The sequence below is a fragment of the Triturus cristatus genome, chromosome 12 (assembly GCF_964204655.1).
Source record: "Triturus cristatus chromosome 12, aTriCri1.1, whole genome shotgun sequence".
Taxonomy (NCBI): Eukaryota; Metazoa; Chordata; class Amphibia; order Caudata; family Salamandridae; genus Triturus; species Triturus cristatus.
The window spans coordinates 92,210,738-92,236,292 of record NC_140595.1 but is presented as its reverse complement, the minus strand read 5'-3'; the positions used below and the strand labels follow the sequence as shown (position 1 = coordinate 92,236,292).

The 25,555-nt window shown below is 52.6% G+C and overlaps 1 protein-coding gene across 1 annotated transcript in view; it reads right to left on the bottom strand.

Moving 5' to 3' along the window:
* The window catches only part of TMOD4 (tropomodulin 4), a 108,345-nt gene extending 94,950 nt beyond the window's left edge, over positions 1-13,395 (bottom strand). The window contains exon 1 of the mRNA XM_085639458.1: positions 13,102-13,395. The gene's annotated coding sequence lies outside the window, so the exon portion shown is untranslated. The remainder of the gene's footprint in view (positions 1-13,101) is intronic.
* Positions 13,396-25,555: the final 12,160 nt, after the last annotated feature.

Here is a 25,555-nt window from a genome sequence, read left to right as displayed (position 1 = left end):
ATGCGGTCCTTATGGCCCGCACCCCTAACGCCCTCCGTTTGCTTGTGGAAAACTTTGTACATCATATGGAGGGACTAGACCTGCGTGTGAATTTTAAAAAATCTTTTGTTATGTCATGCGGACCTGGTAAACGGAAACTTAACACCATCCATATCGGGTCTGATAAACTTGATTCTGTAAATTCTTTTATATACCTTGGGGTGGCTTTCGCTGCGAACAACTCATGGAGTGCGCATTTCGCACAAGCCACGAGTAAGTTCTCGAAGGCCATCAACTCAATATTGAGTCTCCCACGCCCTAAAAAATTAGGTGCAACCAGTGCTATTTAAAAAATTTTTAGATTGCAGTGTATTCCTGTTGCCACTTACGGGGCTGAAGTTTGGGCCCCTGCTAAAAACCCCAGCATCCAACGAGAAGAGACACGTTTCTGTAGGAAAGTATTGGGTGCCCCAATTTCGTCCCCTGAACTTATTTGTCACAAAGAGTTGAACCTCCCTTATATCAGCGACTTTATTAGAAGTAGACCAGCCCTATTCTGGTTGAGAATCTGGAGGAACAACGCAGCCTCTTTAACACAAGATATAATTAAAGATTGTCTTCAATGTGACCACGGTCTCTCAATCCCATGGCTTGCTGGAGTCTTAAAATTACTAAGTGCCGTGAACAAAGGAGATCTCTTCTCAGATCCCTCCAGAATCGGATGTCAAGATAAGGTAGAGGTTAAACAAGCACTATATGCACTCTTTGAAACCGAAAGGATGGAAAGGGAAATTTCCAAATCAACTGTTGTCAGATACATGGAGAATGACCTGCCCAGGCATCCCCTCCCACTTTATCTTACTCTTCCTATGTCCAGTTGGGAGAGGTCTCTGTTATTTCGATTAAGGGCAGGCTCCATAAAATTCCTGTTGGGCTTCCCCTTGGGTTATAATTACACCACAGAACGTAACCCCTGCCCATGTGATGGTACCAGTAAACAGAATGATCTGCATTTTTTATTTTTCTGTAAATTTTATTTAAAATACATTAACTGGTTTTTAACACCCTATTTTAGAAAACAAAGACCCCTCTCCCTGGAGGAGTCCCGCTTGATGTTACTCTCCCTGGATACAGAGGAACTGACCTTTCGTACTAGTACCTTTTTAAGACTAATAATTCGTGTACGTAATATGATGGAAAACCCCTGAAAGATTGCTGTTTTAGTTCCCTTTTTAATTTTTAAAGCTATTGTATTTTGTACATTGTAATAATGAACTATTTTTATGTCTGTACTTTTATGAATTAATATCAAAAAGGGGAAACAGTTCCTCTCTATGGGCCTGGGTAGAGAGTTACAATGACTTACTACACTATTACAAATGGTATCTGGGGGGATCTGCAAATCCAGATCGTAATGCCCTCACACACCTGTTAGGGTGTCATGCTTCATCATTGGGCGCTCCTCGTCGGACCGGCGCTGCAATGTCCGACGGGCCTGGTGGCATCTTTATCGGAGATCTTTTGATCTGTGAACGCCGTATGGTGAGTGCGGTGTGTGGGGCTATAGGAGAAACATTGTTTAGTGAAGGTGTAGATTGTGATTATTAAAAAAGGCCCCTAACCTTTTTGGTTCACTTTATTAAATGTTCAAGGAAGGGACTTTGTTAAAAACAGTGAGGCTACGTGTGATAATTAAAGGTATTCAAGTAGCCATTGGTGGACTAAGTCAGGTCAACATGTTTCGTGTCAAGTGCTTCAAAGTAAAGCGACACTTCTTCAGGACCAGAATGACATGACCGCTTAGTTAACAGTCATGGGAGGTGAGCTCCCTTTCTGAGAGATAGAATCCTCAATTTGGGGTTCTCATAAAGGCATTCTTCCTCCTCAAGGTAGGATGTGGAGCCTCAGAGATGAGGGAAGACGACCCGACCAATTGAGCGGGTGTACCTGAAAAAGACGTGGGCTCGTCTTAGAACCTACTCGTCTCCAAGGTGAGATGGAGACGAGTAGGTTCTAAGACGAGCCCACGTCTTTTTCAGGTACACCCGCTCAATTGGTCGGGTCGTCTTCCCTCATCTCTGAGGCTCCACATCCTACCTTGAGGAGGAAGAATGCCTTTATGAGAACCCCAAATTGAGGATTCTATCTCTCAGAAAGAGAGCTCACCTCCCATGACTGTTAACTAAGCGGTCATGTCATTCTGGTCCTGAAGAAGTGTCGCTTTACTTTGAAGCACTTGACACGAAACATGTTGACCTGACTTAGTCCACCAATGGCTACTTGAATACCTTTAATTATCACACGTAGCCTCACTGTTTTTAACAAAGTCCCTTCCTTGAACATTTAATAAAGTGAACCAAAAAGGTTAGGGGCCTTTTTTTAATAATCACAATCTACACCTTCACTAAACAATGTTTCTCCTATAGCCCCACACACCGCACTCACCATACGGCGTTCACAGATCAAAAGATCTCCGATAAAGATGCCACCAGGCCCGTCGGACATTGCAGCGCCGGTCCGACGAGGAGCGCCCAATGATGAAGCATGACACCCTAACAGGTGTGTGAGGGCATTACGATCTGGATTTGCAGATCCCCCCAGATACCATTTGTAATAGTGTAGTAAGTCATTGTAACTCTCTACCCAGGCCCATAGAGAGGAACTGTTTCCCCTTTTTGATATTAATCTACTTGCCTTGGAGCATGGAAACAGGACCTCGATAAATAACTAGCTCTGATGTCCCCCCTTTGATTATACGTGTACTTTTATGAATTCAAGTAATTTGAATAAAGGTCTTTTGATTGATTGATTGAATCAGTATGTAATGAACACAGTATGCATAAACAATGCACCTACATTTACAGGAATCAACATTTTGGGGAGTCATTTAGTGGCACATCGTGCATTTAAATCATAATATTGTCCAGTGATAGTGACCAAAATTAGATTGTATCTAAAGACAAATTTACCAACGGCATGGGTTTTTTTTTAAAGAAATATTTGAAAAATAGTTGGAAATTCTGAATTGCAAGAATTTTTGGGAATGGAAATCTGTTCGGACTGCAATGATTTTATGACTATTCTGGATCGTAGCTGCCTCTTTTCTACTATAAATACTTTGGGACATCAGTAACACAAAAGTTTGTATTGCAGTTCATTAGGCCAGTAGCATTAGTAAAAACAGTGGGGGATTTAAATGTAATTTAACAAGGAGGTCACAGTCACTTTACCACCATGTATCTTTTGGATTTTTAGGCCCCGGTTATAAGTGCACCTAAACAAATGACGCCCAATCTCAATATGGAGGGGACCGAGAGGAAAAAAGTGGGCTATCTACATTCATATCCTCCCTCACATAATACAATTCAGAAAAAAAGGTGAATGAGGCATACACAGGCCACCATAGGAAGATTGCCCAATTCTGGGAGACCCCATGGATCCTGGCAATAACTTACATTAGTCAAAGTGGGACCTTTAACCAAACCACTTGAAAATCACTTCATAAATTTGAAAGGTATGGCCTCACACACCCCCTGCGTGTCATGCTTCATCCTTGGCCATCCTACCACGCCAGCGCATTCTCTAGTGGCGGGTCGGCTTCAACAATGAGATAACTGGGAGCCTATATAGAGGAGGGTTGGGATCCACACACAACGCAAAGATTAAAAATCCCAGGAACCCTCCCTATAAAATACCTTTATTTGATTATGAGGGTGATTTAAAAAAATAGATCGATGCATGGGAGTCATCCTCACTCCCGCAACTCTTAGGTGATTATAAGTGGCCAGAATAACACGGACCATTAGACAAATAGCTGTTTTCAAGGGAATCAGAAATCTATTGCATAGATTTGGTACGTGCCTTTGTATTTCATAATAAGGAAAGAGTTGAGGCATAAGGATTTTTTATGCCACTGCTTATGTTCACTATCAATGTGCAAATAATTAGAACTCATTACTATTTATGACGGTAGGTTATCACCATGTTGGTTTAATAAAGTCATACATATTAAATGTTGGTGTATTTTGATTTTTATCGGATTTACTGTACTCTGCCATGTAATTTAGGGTCAGATGCACAAAACACAGGTCGCAAATTGTAGTTGTATGACCAGTGTGAGTTTTGAGAATTGACACTTGTACAAATAGCTCGGTTCACAAAATTCTGAAATGTAGTGAGTCCCAATCGCACCACCCGGCATCAATATCATGAGGCAGGTTGCGAATTTCATCTCTCTAGGATTGGTGGCCATCACAGGGATGGAGACCTGCTGTGGTGGTCCAAGGCGGCCACTTCCCTTTTGGATCTGGCGCACCATCCCATGTTGAGAGCTGCTAAAATGTCAGTGTTTTTGCGAATGGATTTCGGGAGCAAACATTAATAAATTCCAGAACGAATCGCTTTGCTACACTGCTAAAATATTCAAAGTATTTGCAATCAAATCACTGCTTTGCACATCTGGCTTTTAGTTTTTGATATTGTTCCAGCCACTACAAAATAAATAACATTTGCAAACATTTGTCGACTTAAAAGTGATTTTCTCTTGAGCATCTTTGAACAAAATTGAATCAGGTCAGATTTGAAGACATTATTACTTGTATTAAAATGTTTAATTAGTGCCCAGACGTCTTCTTTTGAGGATAGCCCAATTTACTGGAAAGGGGTCAAATATGAGACATCACACTGACTGCACCATCATATACACTTGGAAAATGTAATTTAAGGGACATCTCCAAAGCTCAAAGAAATGATCTTTTAAGAAACAGGACACTGCTTACAACCAGCAACAGGAAGGAAAAAGTCATATAAAATAGATCGCGCTGCTCGAGACAGCTTAGACATAGTGACACAGTCACGCCTGGCCTGAGAGCGCAGACACAGAGACCAAGGCACCTAATGAGGTTCATTTTAGTTACATCTTGCTGCACGAGGCATGCCTAGACACAACGAAGGCTAGACACAATGGAGAAATCACACTCCACGAGACGGCTACAGACAAGCGAAGGGTCATGTTAGAGACATTACACAACAAGAGACATGCCAAGACCTAGGTCATGGCTCATGCTGGAGACATCACATTACCTGAGATAGACCTAAACACAAGGGAAATACACACAAAGTGTGCGTTATTTGACAATAGGAAAGCTTGTGTGGCTGAGCAGCAGCTACAGAGATTGCTGTGTAACCAGCAGGTCTCAAGCTAGACTGCAGGCTTGGCTGTCCCAATGATGCAGTCTCTCAATATGGAAGAATGAGCGTGGCCACACGTTACCCATAATAAGGGTGAAACCGGTCCTAGGTTGCTAGTGTTCTGGTTCAGGGAGGACATGGCCGGCGCCTGAGCTGCCCACTCAGAAGCTGGGGATCTGGGTTTGAGTCTCAGCATCGGTGCAACATCCTGTGATTCTGGGTAAATCCCTTAATCTTCCCCATGCCCATGGACAGGGCCTGGATACGCTCACGGGTGATAAGCTGCTATATGAACCTACAAACTTTTAACTTTAACTTGGCAGTTTGTGCTGGACTGTTCCCATTGGAGCGGGGTGAAGACTGATTTGCATATGGCTGGGTCCAAGGTGAGGTGGCATGGTGGGCAGAAAACACATGGACTGGGATGCGGCCCGAGTAATTACCAGTGATTGAGATTAATTCAAGCATTCCACCCACCACCTTGTTGTTGCACATGTTGACAACTAGCAAACTAGAACCGAGGAGCACTGGTAGAGCTGGGTGTAGGCCTCGCACCGACCATGCATGCCCTTGCTGCACGTGGGTCCAAGTACTGTGGGTCAGGACGGAGGTGCATTGGCAGAGCAATGTACTGTCTGTATACAGAAACGAAGATAGATGCTTCAGGCCAGGACTGAGTCACATGGGTGGAGCTGTGTATGGGCCCTGGTAGCGGAATAACAGGTCACGACTGAGGTGCTGAGGCGGGAGTACGCCCAAATGGGAGATCAGCAAGGCTGACTGTAGATCAGAACTGAGGTACATCAGTGAGAAAATGTTTATAAAAAAGACTTGAGGCCCATTAACAGAGCTGTGTCTAGGCCTGGGTACTGTAATCGCAGGTTAAGCTGCTAGTCTGGATTGAGATGCCAGGGACAGGAGTGTCGGGCCCCTACTACCACCACCACCACAGAGAGTAGTAGTGGCAGATCGGGATAGAGGCCCCTAGGTGGAGCTTTGTGGCATTTTCATATATGCCAACATTTTAGAAGAGTAAAGTGTGGGATTTTTTTTAATAACTGGAAGACTATATTTCCCCCATTGATTTATATTGAAGCAAAGCCGGCAGGCAGCTCAAATAAAGCCAGTTTTAACTTTAAAAGTCGGGAGTCTTCCGCCCTAATCGGGTCTCTTGACATGCATGAATTTTAAATGCCCGCAGTGAGCCTGGGTGGTGCCCCCAGCTGCACCAGCCTCTGAGCAGGGCGTCGCCCTTATCTGCTTCCACACATGCCAAGTGCGGGCCTTACCCCCTCCTCTCAGGCCCTGGGCTTAAAGGGGTCACCCACAGGTCACACCGCCTGAAAAATGGGCATTTATGATGTCTGGGTGGAACATCTCCTTGAGTCTATGAGTAGCGACGCGCTTATAGCGCCATCTAAGTAGACGTACATCCATTTCATCACATTACTTATATTTCTTCATACATGTATTTACTTGCGTGCATCCACGTATGTACATATTTAGCTACTTCTAAATTAGTAACGCACCTTGCTTCCCAAGCCACTCCATGCAATTAAGCAGGCACACTATATACATTATCAGAAGTTTAAAAAAACAACAGCAAAACACGCACTGCCTCCATTTAATATTCCACCCCTATAGAATATCTGAATTGTCCATTCTTGTTTCTATCCACCGAAACCATGCATTTTAGAGCAAGATGATAGATGAATGGGTTAACGCACCAGCTGTAGAACTGTTTGCATAAACTTAAACCCTGTCACAGCTGGCTTGACCGTTCATCCTTCCGAGGTCGATGAAATGAAGACCGTTGAGCCTGGCTATAATAACACTTTGGAGCAAATGTATAAAGAAATAGCACAAGAGAGCAGCGCCGAGTCCTGGTTACTGATATGGGCTGTGTTGCTTCTCTTCCCCCGTACCGCAGCTCTTTAGGGCTGCCTAGCGCCACACAAACATCTTAGCACCATAGTGCCACGGTGTGCGTGTGTTGTCCAGCATAGGTTTTGTACTGTGAGGATACCATGACAGTCACAGTTCTGTCTCTATGCCGTACAGTGTAGAAAACATGAAATATTTGAAATATTAGACATTCAATATTTAAAATATTAGAAGAAATGAAAACATTTCGTCGATTTTTCGCTTGCCTGAAGTTGGCATTTATTTCTGATGCCAAGCTAGATCTGAAAACCTTTATTGACTGGCTTTGCCTCCCAATCCATAGGTGGCAGCGTAGGAACGACCATGCAACTCCCCCATGGAATGCCTCCTGGACAGTATTTGTGTTACAAAAAGGGCAATTTTCCACCCCCAAAAAGTTTTGCGTTGGTAGTTAATACCATAGCAAGCCTCTGTGATGCTTTGCGTCATTCTGCGTGACTTTTCGGTGACGCAGACTGGACCCATTCGTGTTAAAGTTGCAAAACTCTGTGCAATTTGTGGTGTGTTCTATTAAACGGGTAACTGAAGAACTTTTTCCACTTGTTCGTTTCTACGTAAAATTTCTGTAGACTGCACACACACACTGCTTTTTAAATTTCACGTAACACCCTAACGGCAGTTATACGAATGGCCCCTAAGGTTTACACGTCACAATAATATCACCGTGAGTTCCATACATTGCCCTCTGGTGGCACGATTCACAACAGCATTTGTACATTTCAAGTAAGTGTCCAAGTTCATACCCATAGAACTGAGAAACACGTGATTTCACATTTGAAAATGGATTTGCTCACATATAAAATTCACCCAGGGCGAAGGAATTTTCTGGGGAGCAAATCTTCCCATCCGAGTGCATTTTAGGGCGTTCTAATTTTTTTTTTTTTTTGCAGTTTTATATAGCGCGAACTCGACCCGAAGGTATCGGAGGACTTTACTTGAGCACCAGTTGCGTTACAGACGGACACATTCATTTTTAGGCCCGGGGAGATTAAGTGATTTGCCCAGAATCACAGGATGTTGAGCGTCCCAGCAGAGACTCGAACCTCAGCTTCAAAGTCGGCCGCCCTAGCCATTAAGCCACATCCTCTCCCTAGAGGTTAGAGACCCCAGCTAAAGAAGGCCACGCCCACAAACTAGCCTGTTTACACGTGTAAATGGCTTTGTGCAAATAATTTAATACTCCGAAAAAGTCTGAATATTTGCTCTAAACAAAGATGAGCATAAAAACAACTATTACGTTGTAAAAGACATTGCTGCATGCTGACAAAATTCTTCAGCGTGAGACTGTGGAAACATTAGCTTAGAATTTGTCACAGACTTCCAAAACGCTGGACATTGGCGCAAAACATGCCCAAAGGCTTACTGGGGCTCATTTTTCGACCCCAGAAGTGTGGGGACTTCTTTAAACCGCGCCGCCCCAGCTGTCCTGCAGGAGCCGCCATGCTCGCCCGGCTGGCACCCCGGGCTGGCACCCCGGGCTATTTCCAGGGACAGGGCGAGATCTGCAGAGTCAGCGCTTTCTCGAGCCGCCGAGAGCGACATTAATACCGCTGCGATGGAGCGCGTGTGTCAAACCCATCACTGGCCTGCCGGGGGCCTCTCTCCTGGGCGGCCACCCCAAACTCCTCGACGTGAGCACACCTGGGCAGTTCAGGACACTCACACGGCGCCTAAACCACTTGTATCCACCTTCTGTGGTAAAAAGTGGGTTGGTCTGGCAGGAATTAGAACCACAGATGTGTGGGTTACTCTCTCTTCTCTGTAGTGGGTGTTAAAGCCCAGCGCTCTCTTAGTGTCACAGCTCGCCCCGCTCACCCTCCTTGATAAAAATGTGTTTCTTTAATTATTTCATTGTTGTGTGTAGGCGACATGTTACATTTGAGTTTATCCAGTGGTTTTGGTATAGTCAACCACTGAAGACCATGATTTGAACTTTTGGTGCAAGTGCATAGTGAAATGTAAAAAAATTGGAAATGTGACTGGGGCGGTGGGATTCTTCTAGGACCCAGAACCCATGATTGAGCCCTCTGAGGGGTTCTCGCAAACACAAGATGATGGGCTGAGTGCTGAAACTTTTCAACCACTCGCCCCCAGTCACAGACCTAGGTTTAATCCATCGTTCTTTAGCTCAATTCGCCACGCTAGTTTGGACCCAGCCATATGCAAATCAGTCTTGACCCTATTCCCCTGGGGACAGTCCAGCCCGAACTGCCAGGCTAGGTCCTCCCTGAAACAGAAACAAGCATCCGGGGACCGGTCTCAGGGTATCACCCCTCATCAGCCAGGTCAGCTTGACTCCAGTGATACAGCAAGCAAGGGAGCCACGTCTGGGCATACCCTTGACACTTAGGGCGAACAAAGCAAACACAACAAGATGATGGATGGAGTGCAGAAGCTTTTCAACCACTCACCCCTAGTTGGCACAGCACTCTGGAGGTTCTCAACATGGTGGACATCCTGGTACCAAAGTTTGATCCACCAAAGATTTCAAGCGTCAGCTTTGTCTAAGACACTTTTGAGCTGTTCCAGGTGTCACACGCTGGTATATGCCGTCTTACATTGGTTAGTCCATGGTTTCTCGCGACCCACAACAAAACCAGAGGCATTCTACGCTATTTTCACTCCAGCCCCTTGCCGCTGACATACGGGTGATTCGGACAACTTTTTCTTCAAAGCCTCTTCACCAGGATTTTAGGACAGCGGCCTGGACAACATAACCTTTAACCTTCATTGCCTCAGATGCCAGTGAGGCTGTGGCCTCAAGTTGAAGGAGAGGAGTCCTGGACCACCTACTAATCACTCTTTGGACAGATTTCTGGAGCACTAAAAGGCGGTTGGATGGAGTGGGCTCCTCCTAGAAGAATGCATGGAGGAGGTACTCAGGGGAGGGGGGCCCTCGGTCTTCGCTCCTTGAGCGGCATGTGGGACGATAGGTCGTTTGCAGCCTAGAGAGTGGGCAGTCTCCACCATCTGTCCTCTGCTCCTGCCAAGGTTCTAGAGGTGGAACTGGTGAACCTCATGCTTCATCACAGGCTCCTGGCACAGTTGCCCCAAGGCAGAGGTGGCAATGCCTGGAAAACCCTTCCTCGCACTTCTTCAGAGACTCGCGGGAAGTGGGTCCTGGGTGCAGGCAGGATTTGACCCCCACCCGTCTTTGGGTTCTCCTGTCAAAGGAACCATGACTGAGGAGTGAAGCGCTGAACCATTGACCAATCACTTCTTCCGAGTGGCAGGCAACACTGGTCCAGGCCAGGCAGGTGCGGGTTGTTGTGGAAGCGCTCCTCCTGAAGCCCTTGGGACAGGTACTCCAGGCAGGTGGGGGTGAGGTGTCTAGAATGGTCTCCTTCTGAGGTTCCTGGGGCAGAGGCCTGGTCTTCAGTGAAGATGGGTTAACAAACTCCATCCCTGCTCCTTCAGGGTACTCGGTACTGAGGCACCATGGGTGATAATGAGCACTTGACCCTTGAACTGGGAGGTGGAAGTAAGAGCTATGTCTTACTGGATACTGGAACTGTAGGTAGGATGCAGTTTATATGAGCTAGTCCCTGGTACTGAAAGCGAGTCGCTGGTACTGGGAGCCAGGCCCTTGTACTGCGAGTCAGTTCCTGGTATTTTGAGATTTATCAGGAAATTGAATCCATTGACTGGAGCGGTGCGCTCAGGCTTGGCATTGGATCACAGCGCTGGCACTATGGGCTAAACCCTGGTAATGGAACTCATCCCCTGGTGCTGTCATCTAATCCCTGGTATTAGAACCAACCTCTGGTACTAGGAGTTGCAAAGGCTGCCTTGGTATGGTGGCTAGGCCGAGATACTGTGAGCTATTTTCTGGTTCTGAGTGGTAGCCATGGTGTTGTGTACTAAATCATGGAACTGTTAGTCACTGCTACAAAAACTTAGGCTCCAGCACCTTTAAGCAACTACTAGCTGTGTGGTGCTAGATACTGGTGCTGTATGCTAGGCCTACGCAGTGGGAGCCTGACACGAGCGCTGAGGGTTAGACTCCGTACCGGAAGCAAAATCCTGGTTCAGGATACCAGCCACTGCTTCTATGCGCTACAACAAATGAAAAAAGAGGTTGCGTGCTTATACAACCGAAAAGGGGCGGAGCACAAGTAAACAATGAAATATTAATGCTTCTTCCGCTAAACTTAAACCTACTTTAACACAAAGAAAATACTTGAATATGTTGTATGGAGAGACAAAAAAAAATCCCAATATTATTTCTCTTAATTGTGCAAGCATCATTTCAGGGAGCACATATAAAAAAGTATTAAGACAGTGTACACAATTCTATATTCTTCAACCAAAAAAATAATAAAATAGATAAAGTCCTCAAACCAGAGATTATGAAGCGAGTAAACAATTTTAGGTTAATATTTAAAAATCAAAAATTAAAAGTTCCTTGTACGACGCAAGACTCATTATCTAGTAGCGGTCATTACCATTAATTCAGGTTTATAAGGGAAATTAAATGCACAAGTCCGAGTTTTGAGAAGGTCAAAGTGGGCATATGGTGAATATCTTTTCACCAGAAAGTGTATATTTCTCACTACAAATGTCCTGTGTCATTCTATGGAGCAAATAACTTTTTTCGGGTCTCTATCAGTAATTTTCGGTTGGGTTGAGAGGCAAGTTATCGTAGGTCTAGGTAGTTTCGGTGTCAATTCTTCCTGACAGATATGTCGATGTGTTTCAACCCCGGTCAATTACAGGGTCTGCTCAGGGCATGGACTATTTGTCAGGAGCGGGGCTGTAGGACCTTTATGTATGTTGGCTACTGTTACTTGTGAAGCGTTTACACTGGTTGATTGGAAAGCCAGGAGATGTTTCAAACAAAGGTAAGGCTGTGTTGTAGGAGTTCTAACCTGGTAAGGGGAACTAGACAGACCCTGGAGCAGAGGCTGGTGTGGTGAGGTAGATATACGCAGGTAGTGGAGCTAGGCCCAGATACTGGGACTCACACGCTGGCGTTGTAAGCCAACCATCACGTTGTAGAGAGAGCTGATATCAGGTGTTATCCATCAGCGGTGACCTAGGGGTGCCTGTGAGTAGTATGTATTGGAGGAGTGGTGAGTCGGAGGACTTCATTCTCTATACATCTGTCTATGGCAGCGTTCCCTCCCTGTGAGGTAGGGTATGGATGAAGGCATACCTTACTCAAAGGGATCATCCATTGAGTCTATGGGCACCTACCTCCTTGTTAGAGACACCCTGGAGGCCTTCCTGTAAGCTGTGCGTGGGGGTCCGGGGGGCCTTCCTGTAAGCTGTGCGTGGGGGTCCGGGGGGCCTTCCTGTAAGCTGTGCGTGGGGGTCCGGGTGGTGCTCCTCGTTGGCTGTCTGTCTATGAGTGGGTGCACCTTTATGGTCAGTGTGAGTCTAAGTACGAGGAGCCCAGCTGGCTCGGAGTGACCCGGCAGAGGTTGTACCAAGCTGTCAGAGTCTGCGTATAATGTACCTCCCTGGTGGATACTGCATTGAGAACCAACATCCCAAATGTGTGTGAGGTTACTTCGTCGTAAGTTTGTGTATGGGGGATTTACCTCCCTGTGAGTGGGCTGTGCGTGGTCTGGATGGCAGTCTTTCAGGCTGACTGTCGAGTCTTACCTCCCAGAGATTTTCGACTGAAAACTTACTTCCCTGTGAGCAGTGTGTTGGGGCGGAGAATACCTCCTAGTGAGATGTGTGCAGGGGAGTTTCCAGCAGGGAAGGGAGTATGTCAGTTTACGGGGACCTTTACTCCCTGTTAACGTGTCTGGGGTGGCCGTACGTTCCTTAGTCTATGGGGGAATTACCTCCTCGTGTGTGAGAGGTGGGTGGTGGGTGTCAGTGTGAAAGGGAAGGGGCCATGGAAGGTTACCTCTCACTAGGAGTCTCTCTGGAAGGGTAGGTACGTCTCCACGAGTCTGTCTGTAGTGACTTACCTCACTATGGGGAGGGGGCGAGAAGGGGGGCACTTGAGTGGCTGAGTTGGTCCCCGGGGCTTACCTTCGCGTGAGCTGGGGCTCTGCTGTCCTGAAGGGCGCGGAGGAGACGGATCCGTGGGTCACTCGGAGGTGGTGGGCAGGGAGAGCAGAGGGTGTAGAGTCGAGGGGGCCGCGGGTCCGGTGCCCTGCAGGGTGAGTGAGCAGAGCAGCAGGCTGCTGGGGGCCGGGAGGGCTGCTGCGGGCTGCTGGGGGATGGGGTGACATCAGCATTTTATTATTTTGGCTGCAGCTGGTGAGCAGATCATATGGACGGGTGGAGGGCCGCCTTCGCCCGGAGGGCTGTGGACATCGTGTGGTGAGAACGGGCACAGCACGCGCACGGCCGCGCTCTTGAGCTCTAAAGCTCATGGGTGTCAACCCCAGCTCAAGCGCCTAGAAGCTATGCGGCCTGCACGGCACAAACAATACACTAGTGGCCTGGGATCTTTTAGCAGCCCCACGCTGCCCAACTATCGAAGCCCCACGCCGCCCAACCAACAGAGCCCCACGCCGCCCAACCAACAGAGCCCCACGACGCCCCACTACCAACAGAGCCCCACGCCGCCCAACCAACAGAGCCCCACGCCGCCCAACCAACAGAGCCCCACGACGCCCCACTACCAACAGAGCCCCACGCTGCCCAACTATCGAAGCCCCACGCCGCCCAACCATCAGAGCCCCACGCCGCCCGACTACCAACAGAGCCCCACGCCGCCCAAACATCAGAGCCCCACGCCGCCCGACTACCAACAGAGCCCCACGCTGCCCGACTATCGCAGCCCCACGCCGCCCAACCAACAGAGCCCCACGTCGCCCAACCATCAGAGCCCCACGCTGCCCGACTACCAACAGAGCCCCACGCCGCCCGACTACCAACAGAGCCCCACGCTGCCCAACTATCGCAGCCCCACGCCGCCCAACCATCAGAGCCCCACGCCGCCCGACTATCGCAGCCCCACGCCGCCCAACCAACAGAGCCCCACGTCGCCCAACCAACAGAGCCCCACGCCGCCCGACTACCAACAGAGCCCCACGCTGCCCAACTATCGCAGCCCCACGCCGCCCAACCATCAGAGCCCCACGCCGCCCGACTATCGCAGCCCCACGCTGCCCAACTACCAACAGAGCCCCACGCTGCCCAACTACCAACAGAGCCCCACGCTGCCCGACTATCGCAGCCCCACGCTGCCCAACTACCAACAGAGCCCCACGCTGCCCAACTACCAACAGAGCCCCACGCTGCCCGACTATCGCAGCCCCACGCTGCCCAACTACCAACAGAGCCCCACGCTGCCCAACTACCAACAGAGCCTCACGCTGCCCAACTACCAACAGAGCCCCACGCCGCCCAACCATCAGAGCCCCACGCCGCCAGACTACCAACAGAGCCCCATGCCGCCCGACTACCAACAGAGCCCCACGCCGCCCGATTATCGCAGCCCCACGCCGCCCAACCATCAGAGCCCCACGCCGCCCAACCATCAGAGCCCCACGCCGCCCGACTACCAACAGAGCCCCACGCCGCCCGACTATCGCAGCCCCACGCTGCCCAACTACCAACAGAGCCCCACGCTGCCCAACTACCAACAGAGCCCCACGCTGCCCAACTACAAGAGCCCCACGCCGCCCCACTACCAACAGAGCCCCATGCCGCCCCACTATCGCAGCCCCACGCTGCCCAACTACCAACAGAGCACCACGCTGCCCAACTACCAACAGAGCCCCACGCTGCCCAACTACCAACAGAGCCCCACGCTGCCCAACTACCAACAGAGCCCCACGCTGCCCAACTATCGCAGCCCCACGCTGCCCGACAATCGCAGCCCCACGCTGCCCGACAATCGCAGCCCCACGCTGCCCGACAATCGCAGCCGCACGCTGCCCAACTATCGCAGCCCCACGCTGCCCAACTATCGCAGCCCCACGCTGCCCAACTATCGCAGCCCCACGCTGACCAACTATCGCAGCCCCACGCTGACCAACTATCGCAGCCCCACGCTGACCAACTATCGCAGCCCCACGCTGACCAACTGACCAACTATCGCAGCCCCACGCTGACCAACTATCGCAGCCCCACGCTGACCAACTGACCAACTATCGCAGCCCCACGCTGACCAGCTATCGCAGCCCCACGCTGACCAACTAGGGCTCTGCCCAACTATCAGAGCCCCACATTGATCAACTATCAGAGCCCCACGCTGTCAAACTATCAGTGCCCCCACGCTGTCAAACTATCAGTGCCCCCACGCTGTCAAACTATCAGTGCCCCCACGCTGTCAAACTATCAGTGCCCCCATGCTGTCAAACTATCAGTGCCCCCACGCTGTCCAACTATCAGCGCCCCCACGCTGTCCAACTATCAGAGCCCCCACGCTGTCCAACTATCAGAGCCCCACGCTGACCAACTATCGCAGCCCCACGCTGACCAACTGACCAACTATCGCAGCCCCACGCTGACCAACTATCGCAGCCCCACGCTGACCAACTGACCAACTATCGCAGCCCCACGCTGACCAGCTATCGCAGCCCCACGCTGACCAACTAGGGCTCTGCCCAACTATCAGAGCCCCACATTGATCAACTATCAGAGCCCCACGCTGTCAAACTATCAGTGCCCCCACGCTGTCAAACTATCAGTGCCCCCACGCTGACCAGCTATCGCAGCCCCACGCTGACCAACTAGGGCTCTGCCCAACTATCAGAGCCCCACATTGATCAACTATCAGAGCCCCACGCTGTCAAACTATCAGTGCCCCCACGCTGTCAAACTATCAGTGCCCCCACGCTGTCAAACTATCAGTGCCCCCATGCTGTCAAAATATCAGTGCCCCCACGCTGACCAACTATCGCAGCCCCACGCTGACCAACTGACCAACTATCGCAGCCCCACGCTGACCAACTGACCAACTATCGCAGCCCCACGCTGACCAACTATCGCAGCCCCACGCTGACCAACTGACCAACTATCGCAGCCCCACGCTGACCAGCTATCGCAGCCCCACGCTGACCAACTAGGGCTCTGCCCAACTATCAGAGCCCCACATTGATCAACTATCAGAGCCCCACGCTGTCAAACTATCAGTGCCCCCACGCTGTCAAACTATCAGTGCCCCCACGCTGTCAAACTATCAGTGCCCCCACGCTGTCAAACTATCAGTGCCCCCACGCTGTCAAACTATCAGTGCCCCCACGCTGTCCAACTATCAGCGCCCCCACGCTGTCCAACTATCAGCGCCCCCACGCTGTCCAACTATCAGCGCCCCCACGCTGTCCAACTATCAGAGCCCCCACGCTGTCCAACTATCAGAGCCCCCACGCTGTCCAACTATCAGAGCCCCCACGCTGTCCAACTATCAGAGCCCCCACGCTGTCCAACTATCAGAGCCCCCACGCTGTCCCCAACTATCCCAGCCCCACGCTGTCCCCAACTATCCCAGCCCCACGCTGTCCCCAACTATCCCAGCCCCACGCTGCCCCCAACTATCCCAGCCCCACGCTGCCCCCAACTATCCCAGCCCCACGCTGCCCCCAACTATCCCAGCCCCACGCTGCCCCCAACTATCCCAGCCCCACGCTGCCCCCAACTATCCCAGCCCCACGCTGCCCCCAACTATCCCAGCCCCACGCTGCCCCCAACTATCCCAGCCCCACGCTGCCCCCAACTATCCCAGCCCCACGCTGCCCCCAACTATCCCAGCCCCACGCTGCCCCCAACTATCCCAGCCCCACGCTGCCCCCAACTATCCCAGCCCCACGCTGCCCCCAACTATCGCAGCCCCAAGCTGCCCAACTATCGCAGCCCCACGCTACCCATCAGAGCCCCACGCTACCCAACTATCGCAGCCCCACGCTACCCAACTATCGCAGCCCCACGCTACCCAACTATCGAAGCCCCACGCTGCCCAACTATCGCAGCCCCACGTTGCCCAACTATCGCAGCCCCACGCTGCCCATCAGAGCCCCACGCTACCCAACTATCAGAGCCCCACGCTACCCAACTATCAGAGCCCCACGCTACCCAACTATCAGAGCCCCACGCTACCCAACTATCAGAGCCCCACGCTACCCAACTATCAGAGCCCCACGCTACCCAACTATCAGAGCCCCACGCTACCCAACTATCAGAGCCCCACGCTACCCAACTATCAGAGCCCCACGCTACTCAACTATCGCAGCCCCACGCTGCTCAACTATCGCAGCCCCACCCTGCTCAACTATCGCAGCCCCACGCTGCTCAACTATCGCAGCCCCACGCTGCTCAACTATCGCAGCCCCACGCTGCTCAACTATCGCAGCCCCACCCTGCTCAACTATCGCAGCCCCACCCTGCTCAACTATCGCAGCCCCACCCTGCTCAACTATCGCAGCCCCACCCTGCTCAACTATCGCAGCCCCACCCTGCTCAACTATCGCAGCCCCACCCTGCTCAACTATCGCAGCCCCACCCTGCTCAACTATCGCAGCCCCACCCAACTATCGCAGCCCCACCCAACTATCGCAGCCCCACCCAACTATCGCAGCCCCACCCTGCTCAACTATCGCAGCCCCACCCTGCTCAACTATCGCAGCCCCACCCTGCTCAACTATCGCAGCCCCACGCCGCTCAACTATCGCAGCCCCACGCCGCTCAACTATCGCAGCCCCACGCCGCTCAACTATCGCAGCCCCACGCCGCCCAACTATCAGAGCCCCACGCCGCCCAACTACCAGAGCCTCACGCTACCCAACTATCAGAGCCCCACGCTGCCCAACTATTGCAGCCCCACGCTGCTCAACTATCACAGCCCCACGCTGCTCAACTATCGCAGCCCCACGCTGCTCAACTATCGCAGCCCCACCCTGCTCAACTATCGCAGCCCCACCCTGCTCAACTATCGCAGCCCCACCCTGCTCAACTATCGCAGCCCCACCCTGCTCAACTATCGCAGCCCCACCCTGCTCAACTATCGCAGCCCCACCCTGCTCAACTATCGCAGCCCCACCCTGCTCAACTATCGCAGCCCCACCCTGCTCAACTATCGCTGCCCCACCCTGCTCAACTATCGCAGCCCCACCCTGCTCAACTATCGCAGCCCCACCCTGCTCAACTATCGCAGCCCCACCCCGCTCAACTATCGCAGCCCCACCCCGCTCAACTATCGCAGCCCCACGCCGCCCAACTATCAGAGCCCCACGCCGCCCAACTACCAACAGAGCCCCACGCTGCCCAACTACCAACAGAGCCCCACGCTGCCCAACTACAAGAGCCCCACGCCGCCCCACTACCAACAGAGCCCCACGCCGCCCCACTATCGCAGCCCCACGCTGCCCAACTACCAACAGAGCACCACGCTGCCCAACTACCAACAGAGCCCCACGCTGCCCAACTACCAACAGAGCCCCACGCTGCCCAACTACCAACAGAGCCCCACGCTGCCCAACTATCGCAGCCCCACGCTGCCCGACAATCGCAGCCCCACGCTGCCCGACAATCGCAGCCGCACGCTGCCCAACTATCGCAGCCGCACGCTGCCCAACTATCGCAGCCCCACGCTGCCCAACTATCGCAGCCCCACGCTGCCCAACTATCGCAGCCCCACGCTGCCCAACTATCGCAGCCCCACGCTGCCCAACTATCGCAGCCCCACGCTGCCCAACTATCGCAGCCCCACGCTGACCAACTGACCAACTATCGCAGCCCCACGCTGACCAACTATCGCAGCCCCACGCTGACCAACTATCGCAGCCCCACGCTGACCAACTGACCAACTATCGCAGCCCCACGCTGACCAGCTATCGCAGCCCCAGGCTGACCAACTAGGGCTCTGCCCAACTATCAGAGCCCCACATTGATCAACTATCAGAGCCCCACGCTGTCAAACTATCAGTGCCCCCACGCTGTCAAACTATCAGTGCCCCCACGCTGTCAAACTATCAGTGCCCCCACGCTGTCAAACTATCAGTGCCCCCACGCTGTCAAACTATCAGTGCCCCCACGCTGTCAAACTATCAGTGCCCCCACGCTGTCCAACTATCAGCGCCCCCACGCTGTCCAACTATCAGAGCCCCCACGCTGTCCAACTATCAGAGCCCCCACGCTGTCCAACTATCAGAGCCCCACGCTGTCCAACTATCAGAGCCCCACGCTACCCAACTATCAGAGCCCCACGCTACCCAACTATCAGAGCCCCACGCTACTCAACTATCGCAGCCCCACCCTGCTCAACTATCGCAGCCCCACCCTGCTCAACTATCGCAGCCCCACCCTGCTCAACTATCGCAGCCCCACCCTGCTCAACTATCGCAGCCCCACCCTGCTCAACTATCGCAGCCCCACGCTGCTCAACTATCGCAGCCCCACGCTGCTCAACTATCGCAGCCCCACCCTGCTCAACTATCGCAGCCCCACCCTGCTCAACTATCGCAGCCCCACCCTGCTCAACTATCGCAGCCCCACCCTGCTCAACTATCGCAGCCCCACCCTGCTCAACTATCGCAGCCCCACCCTGCTCAACTATCGCAGCCCCACCCTGCTCAACTATCGCAGCCCCACCCTGCTCAACTATCGCAGCCCCACCCAACTATCGCAGCCCCACCCAACTATCGCAGCCCCACCCTGCTCAACTATCGCAGCCCCACCCTGCTCAACTATCGCAGCCCCACGCCGCTCAACTATCGCAGCCCCACGCCGCTCAACTATCGCAGCCCCACGCCGCTCAACTATCGCAGCCCCACGCCGCCCAACTATCAGAGCCCCACGCCGCCCAACTACCAGAGCCTCACGCTACCCAACTATCAGAGCCCCACGCTGCCCAACTATTGCAGCCCCACGCTGCTCAACTATCACAGCCCCACGCTGCTCAACTATCGCAGCCCCACGCTGCTCAACTATCGCAGCCCCACCCTGCTCAACTATCGCAGCCCCACCCTGCTCAACTATCGCAGCCCCACCCTGCTCAACTATCGCAGCCCCACCCTGCTCAACTATCGCAGCCCCACCCTGCTCAACTATCGCAGCCCCACCCTGCTCAACTATCGCAGCCCCACCCTGCTCCACTATCGCAGCCCCACCCTGCTCCACTATCGCAGCCCCACCCTGCTCAACTATCGCTGCCCCACCCTGCTCAACTATCGCAGCCCCACCCTGCTCAACTATCGCAGCCCCACCCTGCTCAACTATCGCAGCCCCACCCCGCTCAACTATCGCAGCCCCACCCCGCTCAACTATCGCAGCCCCACGCCGCCCAACTATCAGAGCCCCACGCCGCCCAACTACCAACAGAGCCCCACGCTGCCCAACTACCAACAGAGCCCCACGCTGCCCAACTACAAGAGCCCCACGCCGCCCCACTACCAACAGAGCCCCACGCCGCCCCACTATCGCAGCCCCACGCTGCCCAACTACCAACAGAGCACCACGCTGCCCAACTACCAACAGAGCCCCACGCTGCCCAACTACCAACAGAGCCCCACGCTGCCCAACTACCAACAGAGCCCCACGCTGCCCAACTATCGCAGCCCCACGCTGCCCGACAATCGCAGCCCCACGCTGCCCGACAATCGCAGCCGCACGCTGCCCAACTATCGCAGCCGCACGCTGCCCAACTATCGCAGCCCCACGCTGCCCAACTATCGCAGCCCCACGCTGCCCAACTATCGCAGCCCCACGCTGCCCAACTATCGCAGCCCCACGCTGCCCAACTATCGCAGCCCCACGCTGCCCAACTATCGCAGCCCCACGCTGCCCAACTATCGCAGCCCCACGCTGCCCAACTATCGCAGCCCCACGCTGACCAACTGACCAACTATCGCAGCCCCACGCTGACCAACTATCGCAGCCCCACGCTGACCAACTATCGCAGCCCCACGCTGACCAACTATCGCAGCCCCACGCTGACCAACTGACCAACTATCGCAGCCCCACGCTGACCAGCTATCGCAGCCCCAGGCTGACCAACTAGGGCTCTGCCCAACTATCAGAGCCCCACATTGATCAACTATCAGAGCCCCACGCTGTCAAACTATCAGTGCCCCCACGCTGTCAAACTATCAGTGCCCCCACGCTGTCAAACTATCAGTGCCCCCATGCTGTCAAACTATCAGCGCCCCCACGCTGTCCAACTATCAGCGCCCCCACGCTGTCCAACTATCAGAGCCCCCACGCTGTCCAACTATCAGAGCCCCCACGCTGTCCAACTATCAGAGCCCCACGCTACCCAACTATCAGAGCCCCACGCTACCCAACTATCAGAGCCCCACGCTACCCAACTATCAGAGCCCCACGCTACTCAACTATCGCAGCCCCACGCTGCTCAACTATCGCAGCCCCACCCTGCTCAACTATCGCAGCCCCACCCTGCTCAACTATCGCAGCCCCACGCTGCTCAACTATCGCAGCCCCACCCTGCTCAACTATCGCAGCCCCACCCTGCTCAACTATCGCAGCCCCACCCTACTCAACTATCGCAGCCCCACCCTGCTCAACTATCGCAGCCCCACCCTGCTCAACTATCGCAGCCCCACCCTGCTCAACTGTCGCAGCCCCACCCTGCTCAACTATCGCAGCCCCACCCTGCTCAACTATCGCAGCCCCACCCTGCTCAACTATCGCAGCCCCACCCTGCTCAACTATCGCAGCCCCACCCTGCTCAACTATCGCAGCCCCACCCAACTATCGCAGCCCCACCCTGCTCAACTATCGCAGCCCCACCCTGCTCAACTATCGCAGCCCCACGCCGCTCAACTATCGCAGCCCCACGCCGCTCAACTATCGCAGCCCCACGCCGCTCAACTATCGCAGCCCCACGCCGCTCAACTATCGCAGCCCCACGCCGCCCAACTATCGCAGCCCCACGCCGCCCAACTATCAGAGCCCCACGCCGCCCAACTATCAGAGCCCCACGCCGCCCAACTACCAGAGCCTCACGCTACCCAACTATCAGAGCCCCACGCTGCCCAACTATTGCAGCCCCACGCTGCTCAACTATCACAGCCCCACGCTGCTCAACTATCGCAGCCCCACCCTGCTCAACTATCGCAGCCCCACCCTGCTCAACTATCGCAGCCCCACCCTGCTCAACTATCGCAGCCCCACCCTGCTCAACTATCGCAGCCCCACCCTGCTCAACTATCGCAGCCCCACCCTGCTCAACTATCGCAGCCCCACTCTGCTCAACTATCGCAGCCCCACCCTGCTCAACTATCGCAGCCCCACCCTGCTCAACTATCGCAGCCCCACCCTGCTCAACTATCGCAGCCCCACCCTGCTCAACTATCGCAGCCCCACCCTGCTCAACTATCGCAGCCCCACCCTGCTCAACTATCGCAGCCCCACCCTGCTCAACTATCGCAGCCCCACCCTGCTCAACTATCGCAGCCCCACCCCGCTCAACTATCGCAGCCCCACCCCGCTCAACTATCGCAGCCCCACGCCGCCCAACTATCAGAGCCCCACGCCGCCCAACTACCAGAGCCCCACGCCGCCCAACTACCAGAGCCCCACGCCACCCAACTACCAGAGCCCCACGCCACCCAACTACCAGAGCCCCACACCGCCCAACTACCAGAGCCCCACACCGCCCAACTACCAGAGCCCCACACCGCCCAACTACCAGAGCCCCACACCACCCAACTACCAGAGCCCCACACCACCCAACTACCAGAGCCCCACACCGCCCAACTACCAGAGCCCCACACCGCCCAACTACCAGAGCCCCACACCACCCAACTACCAGAGCCCCACACCACCCAACCACCAGAGCCCCACACCACCCAACTACCAGAGCCCCACACCGCCCAACTATCAGCCAGCCTCATACGAACACCCAAAAAACCGGACTTTACAAGGCCATCAAAAATGCCCACAAGGTATTTAAAATACAGCATTCTGCCCAAGAGTGGCCCAAATCGGTTGCATGTCAGAATATAATTAGCAAAAATAGTGTGTTGTATAAATAAAGTGTTTGAAATACGGCTAACAAAAATACCGTCCCACTGGAGGTCCATTTTAAACTATTAACGCCAATGGAGCGACATCTTGGAAACAAAGGTTAGGCGCAATCTTTTGGTGAGGTGATATCGGTATGATATTCTAGAACAAAGCGGTGTCTAGGAATCCCATCTCAAGAGGATTATTTCAACATATTAATATGAGAGAACACTAAATATAGGCCTTCCGTCACACAATGTATTGGACTAGTATTGCATGCCAGGGAGGTAGCCACCGTTCATTCAACCAAGACCACTAATACTTGATACTTTACCAAAGCCTGCCCTCTTCACAGCCCCTGAAGTCCTCGCAAGGATGTGGACAGCAATGTTATCCAAAATCACGATCCTCTGGAAGTGCATTTTCAAAAACATAGGCATCTCGCTGGGCCTCCTTCCGCCGTTTAAGGCTTTCTAAGTTTGGACACCCCTTCTCAGCTGTGCGTAATTTTAAACAATAATATCAAATTTCAGCAACTTTAATTAAGCTGTGAAAATAAATCAGAAAAGCCAATAATGGGCTGTGCAATATTGGTAACCAAAATGTTATGTTATGTTATGTTATTTTTCATTTATAAGGCGCACAGATGCCACAGCCAAGCGGCGTCCTGTCGCTACAAAGGACGAGCAACACAACCAACAGATGTAACATGCTAACCAAGATCGCTAGACCAAAGGAAACAAGAATGTTTTCACCGCTTTCCTAAAAGGAAGCAAGTCCGGAATGGATCGAACACTGAACGGCAATGTGTTCCAAAGGCTGGCCGCCAAGACACCAAATGAGCGTCCGCCCATTCTGGCTTTTTTAAAGCGAGGGACTGTGGCCAAAAATTGACCGGTTTAACGAAGTGTTCTAGCCGGTGTGTAGTAGGAGATAGTCTGAGACAAAAGAGGAGGGGAAGCCAGTTTCAGAATTTTAAAAACCAGGCACAGTACTTTGAATTTTATCCTCTGCCTAACGGGCAGCCAGTGAAGATCAGAAATGGCGCTCCTAACTGAGCAAAATTTAGGCAGACCTATCAGCATACGAGCAGCCGCGTTTTGTACGCGCTGAAGGCGTGTGAGCTCTGCTTGATTGGTGCCCAATAAGAGTGCACTGGCATAATCCAATCTGGAAAGAATCATGGCCTGCACTATAAGTTGCCTGGTAGAGGCATCGAAGAATTTAAGAATAGGCCTGAGACTCTGAAGAACGCCAAAACAGGTGCCCGCAACTTTCTTTGTGTGGGGGGTGAATGATAGATTGGCGTCAAGCAGAATCCCAAGATTCTTCACCTGGTTGACTGGTGTGGGAGTTGGGCCGAGCTCTAAAGGCCACCAGTCGTCTCCCCAAAGATGGATTTCCTTGCCCAGCACTAAGACTTCTGTTTTTGTGGCATTAAGTTGGAGACGATTGTCGGTCATCCAGCTTGCCACCTCTCTAAGAGCTTGTTGAAAATTAGAGGAATTCAGCGTGGTAGAACCATTAAGAGCCACAGCTAATTGGGTATCATCGGCGTAAGATACCATAGTGAGACCCCATTTATTGGCAACTTCCGTCAATGGTCTCACGTACAAATTGAACAGGGTCGGACTGAGTGCCGAACCCTGCGGAACTCCTTGAGAAATAGGGCGGGGAGAAGACTCGTAAGGGGGAGTACAAACCTTGAAGGTACGCTCGGCCAGAAAAGAGCGAAACCAACCCAAAGCAGTGCCGTTTACTCCCGCTTCTCTCAGCCTCTGGAGCAAGATCGGGTGGGAAACCGTGTCAAAGGCGGCACTGAGATCCAGCAGGATCAGTGCCGCCGTCTGACCAGAGTCTAACATAGTACGAAGATGCTCAACCATAGCCACCAGGGCTGTCTCAGTACTATGGCCTGCTCTAAAGCCATTCTGGGAGGGATAAAGGATACCTGTATTTAAGAGGTGGCCAGATAGGATGTTATTGACATGAGCCTCAGCGATCTTGGAAACCCATGGAAGCAAAGAGATGGGCCGGTAGTGCTCTGGCTTCGCAGGATCTAATGTAGCCTTTTTCAGTACCGGCATAACCATAGCTTGCTTCCATTTTACAGGTACCGACCCAGTACTGAGAGATAGCTTAATGAGACTGAGAAGAAACAGAAGACACAGCTCTGACAGGTCCCTGAATTGTGCGGGTCTCAGAGGGTCCATAGGAGAACCCGACTTGACCCTCACCACCAGGGAGTCGAATTCTTCCTGAGAAGGCGCAGGAAGCACCAGTAATGGACTAGAAAAGTCATTCATAGACGTTACAAGGTTAAGAGAAGAAGCAGGGGGGGGGGAAAGATCTATAAATCGCATCCACTTTTTCAACAAAAAAAAGACGCTAGTTCATCACAATGAGCCTGAGAGCCATTCCCCAACGTAACGGCTTTCCTGCTAGTTAAATCTTTAAGAACCTTAAAGATTAACTTAGTTGGATTTGCACTGTTCCTGAATTCTAAGGAATAGAAGGAGGCACGTGCTTTGCAGATGGCTCGATGGTATGCCTTAATACTGGCTCGATA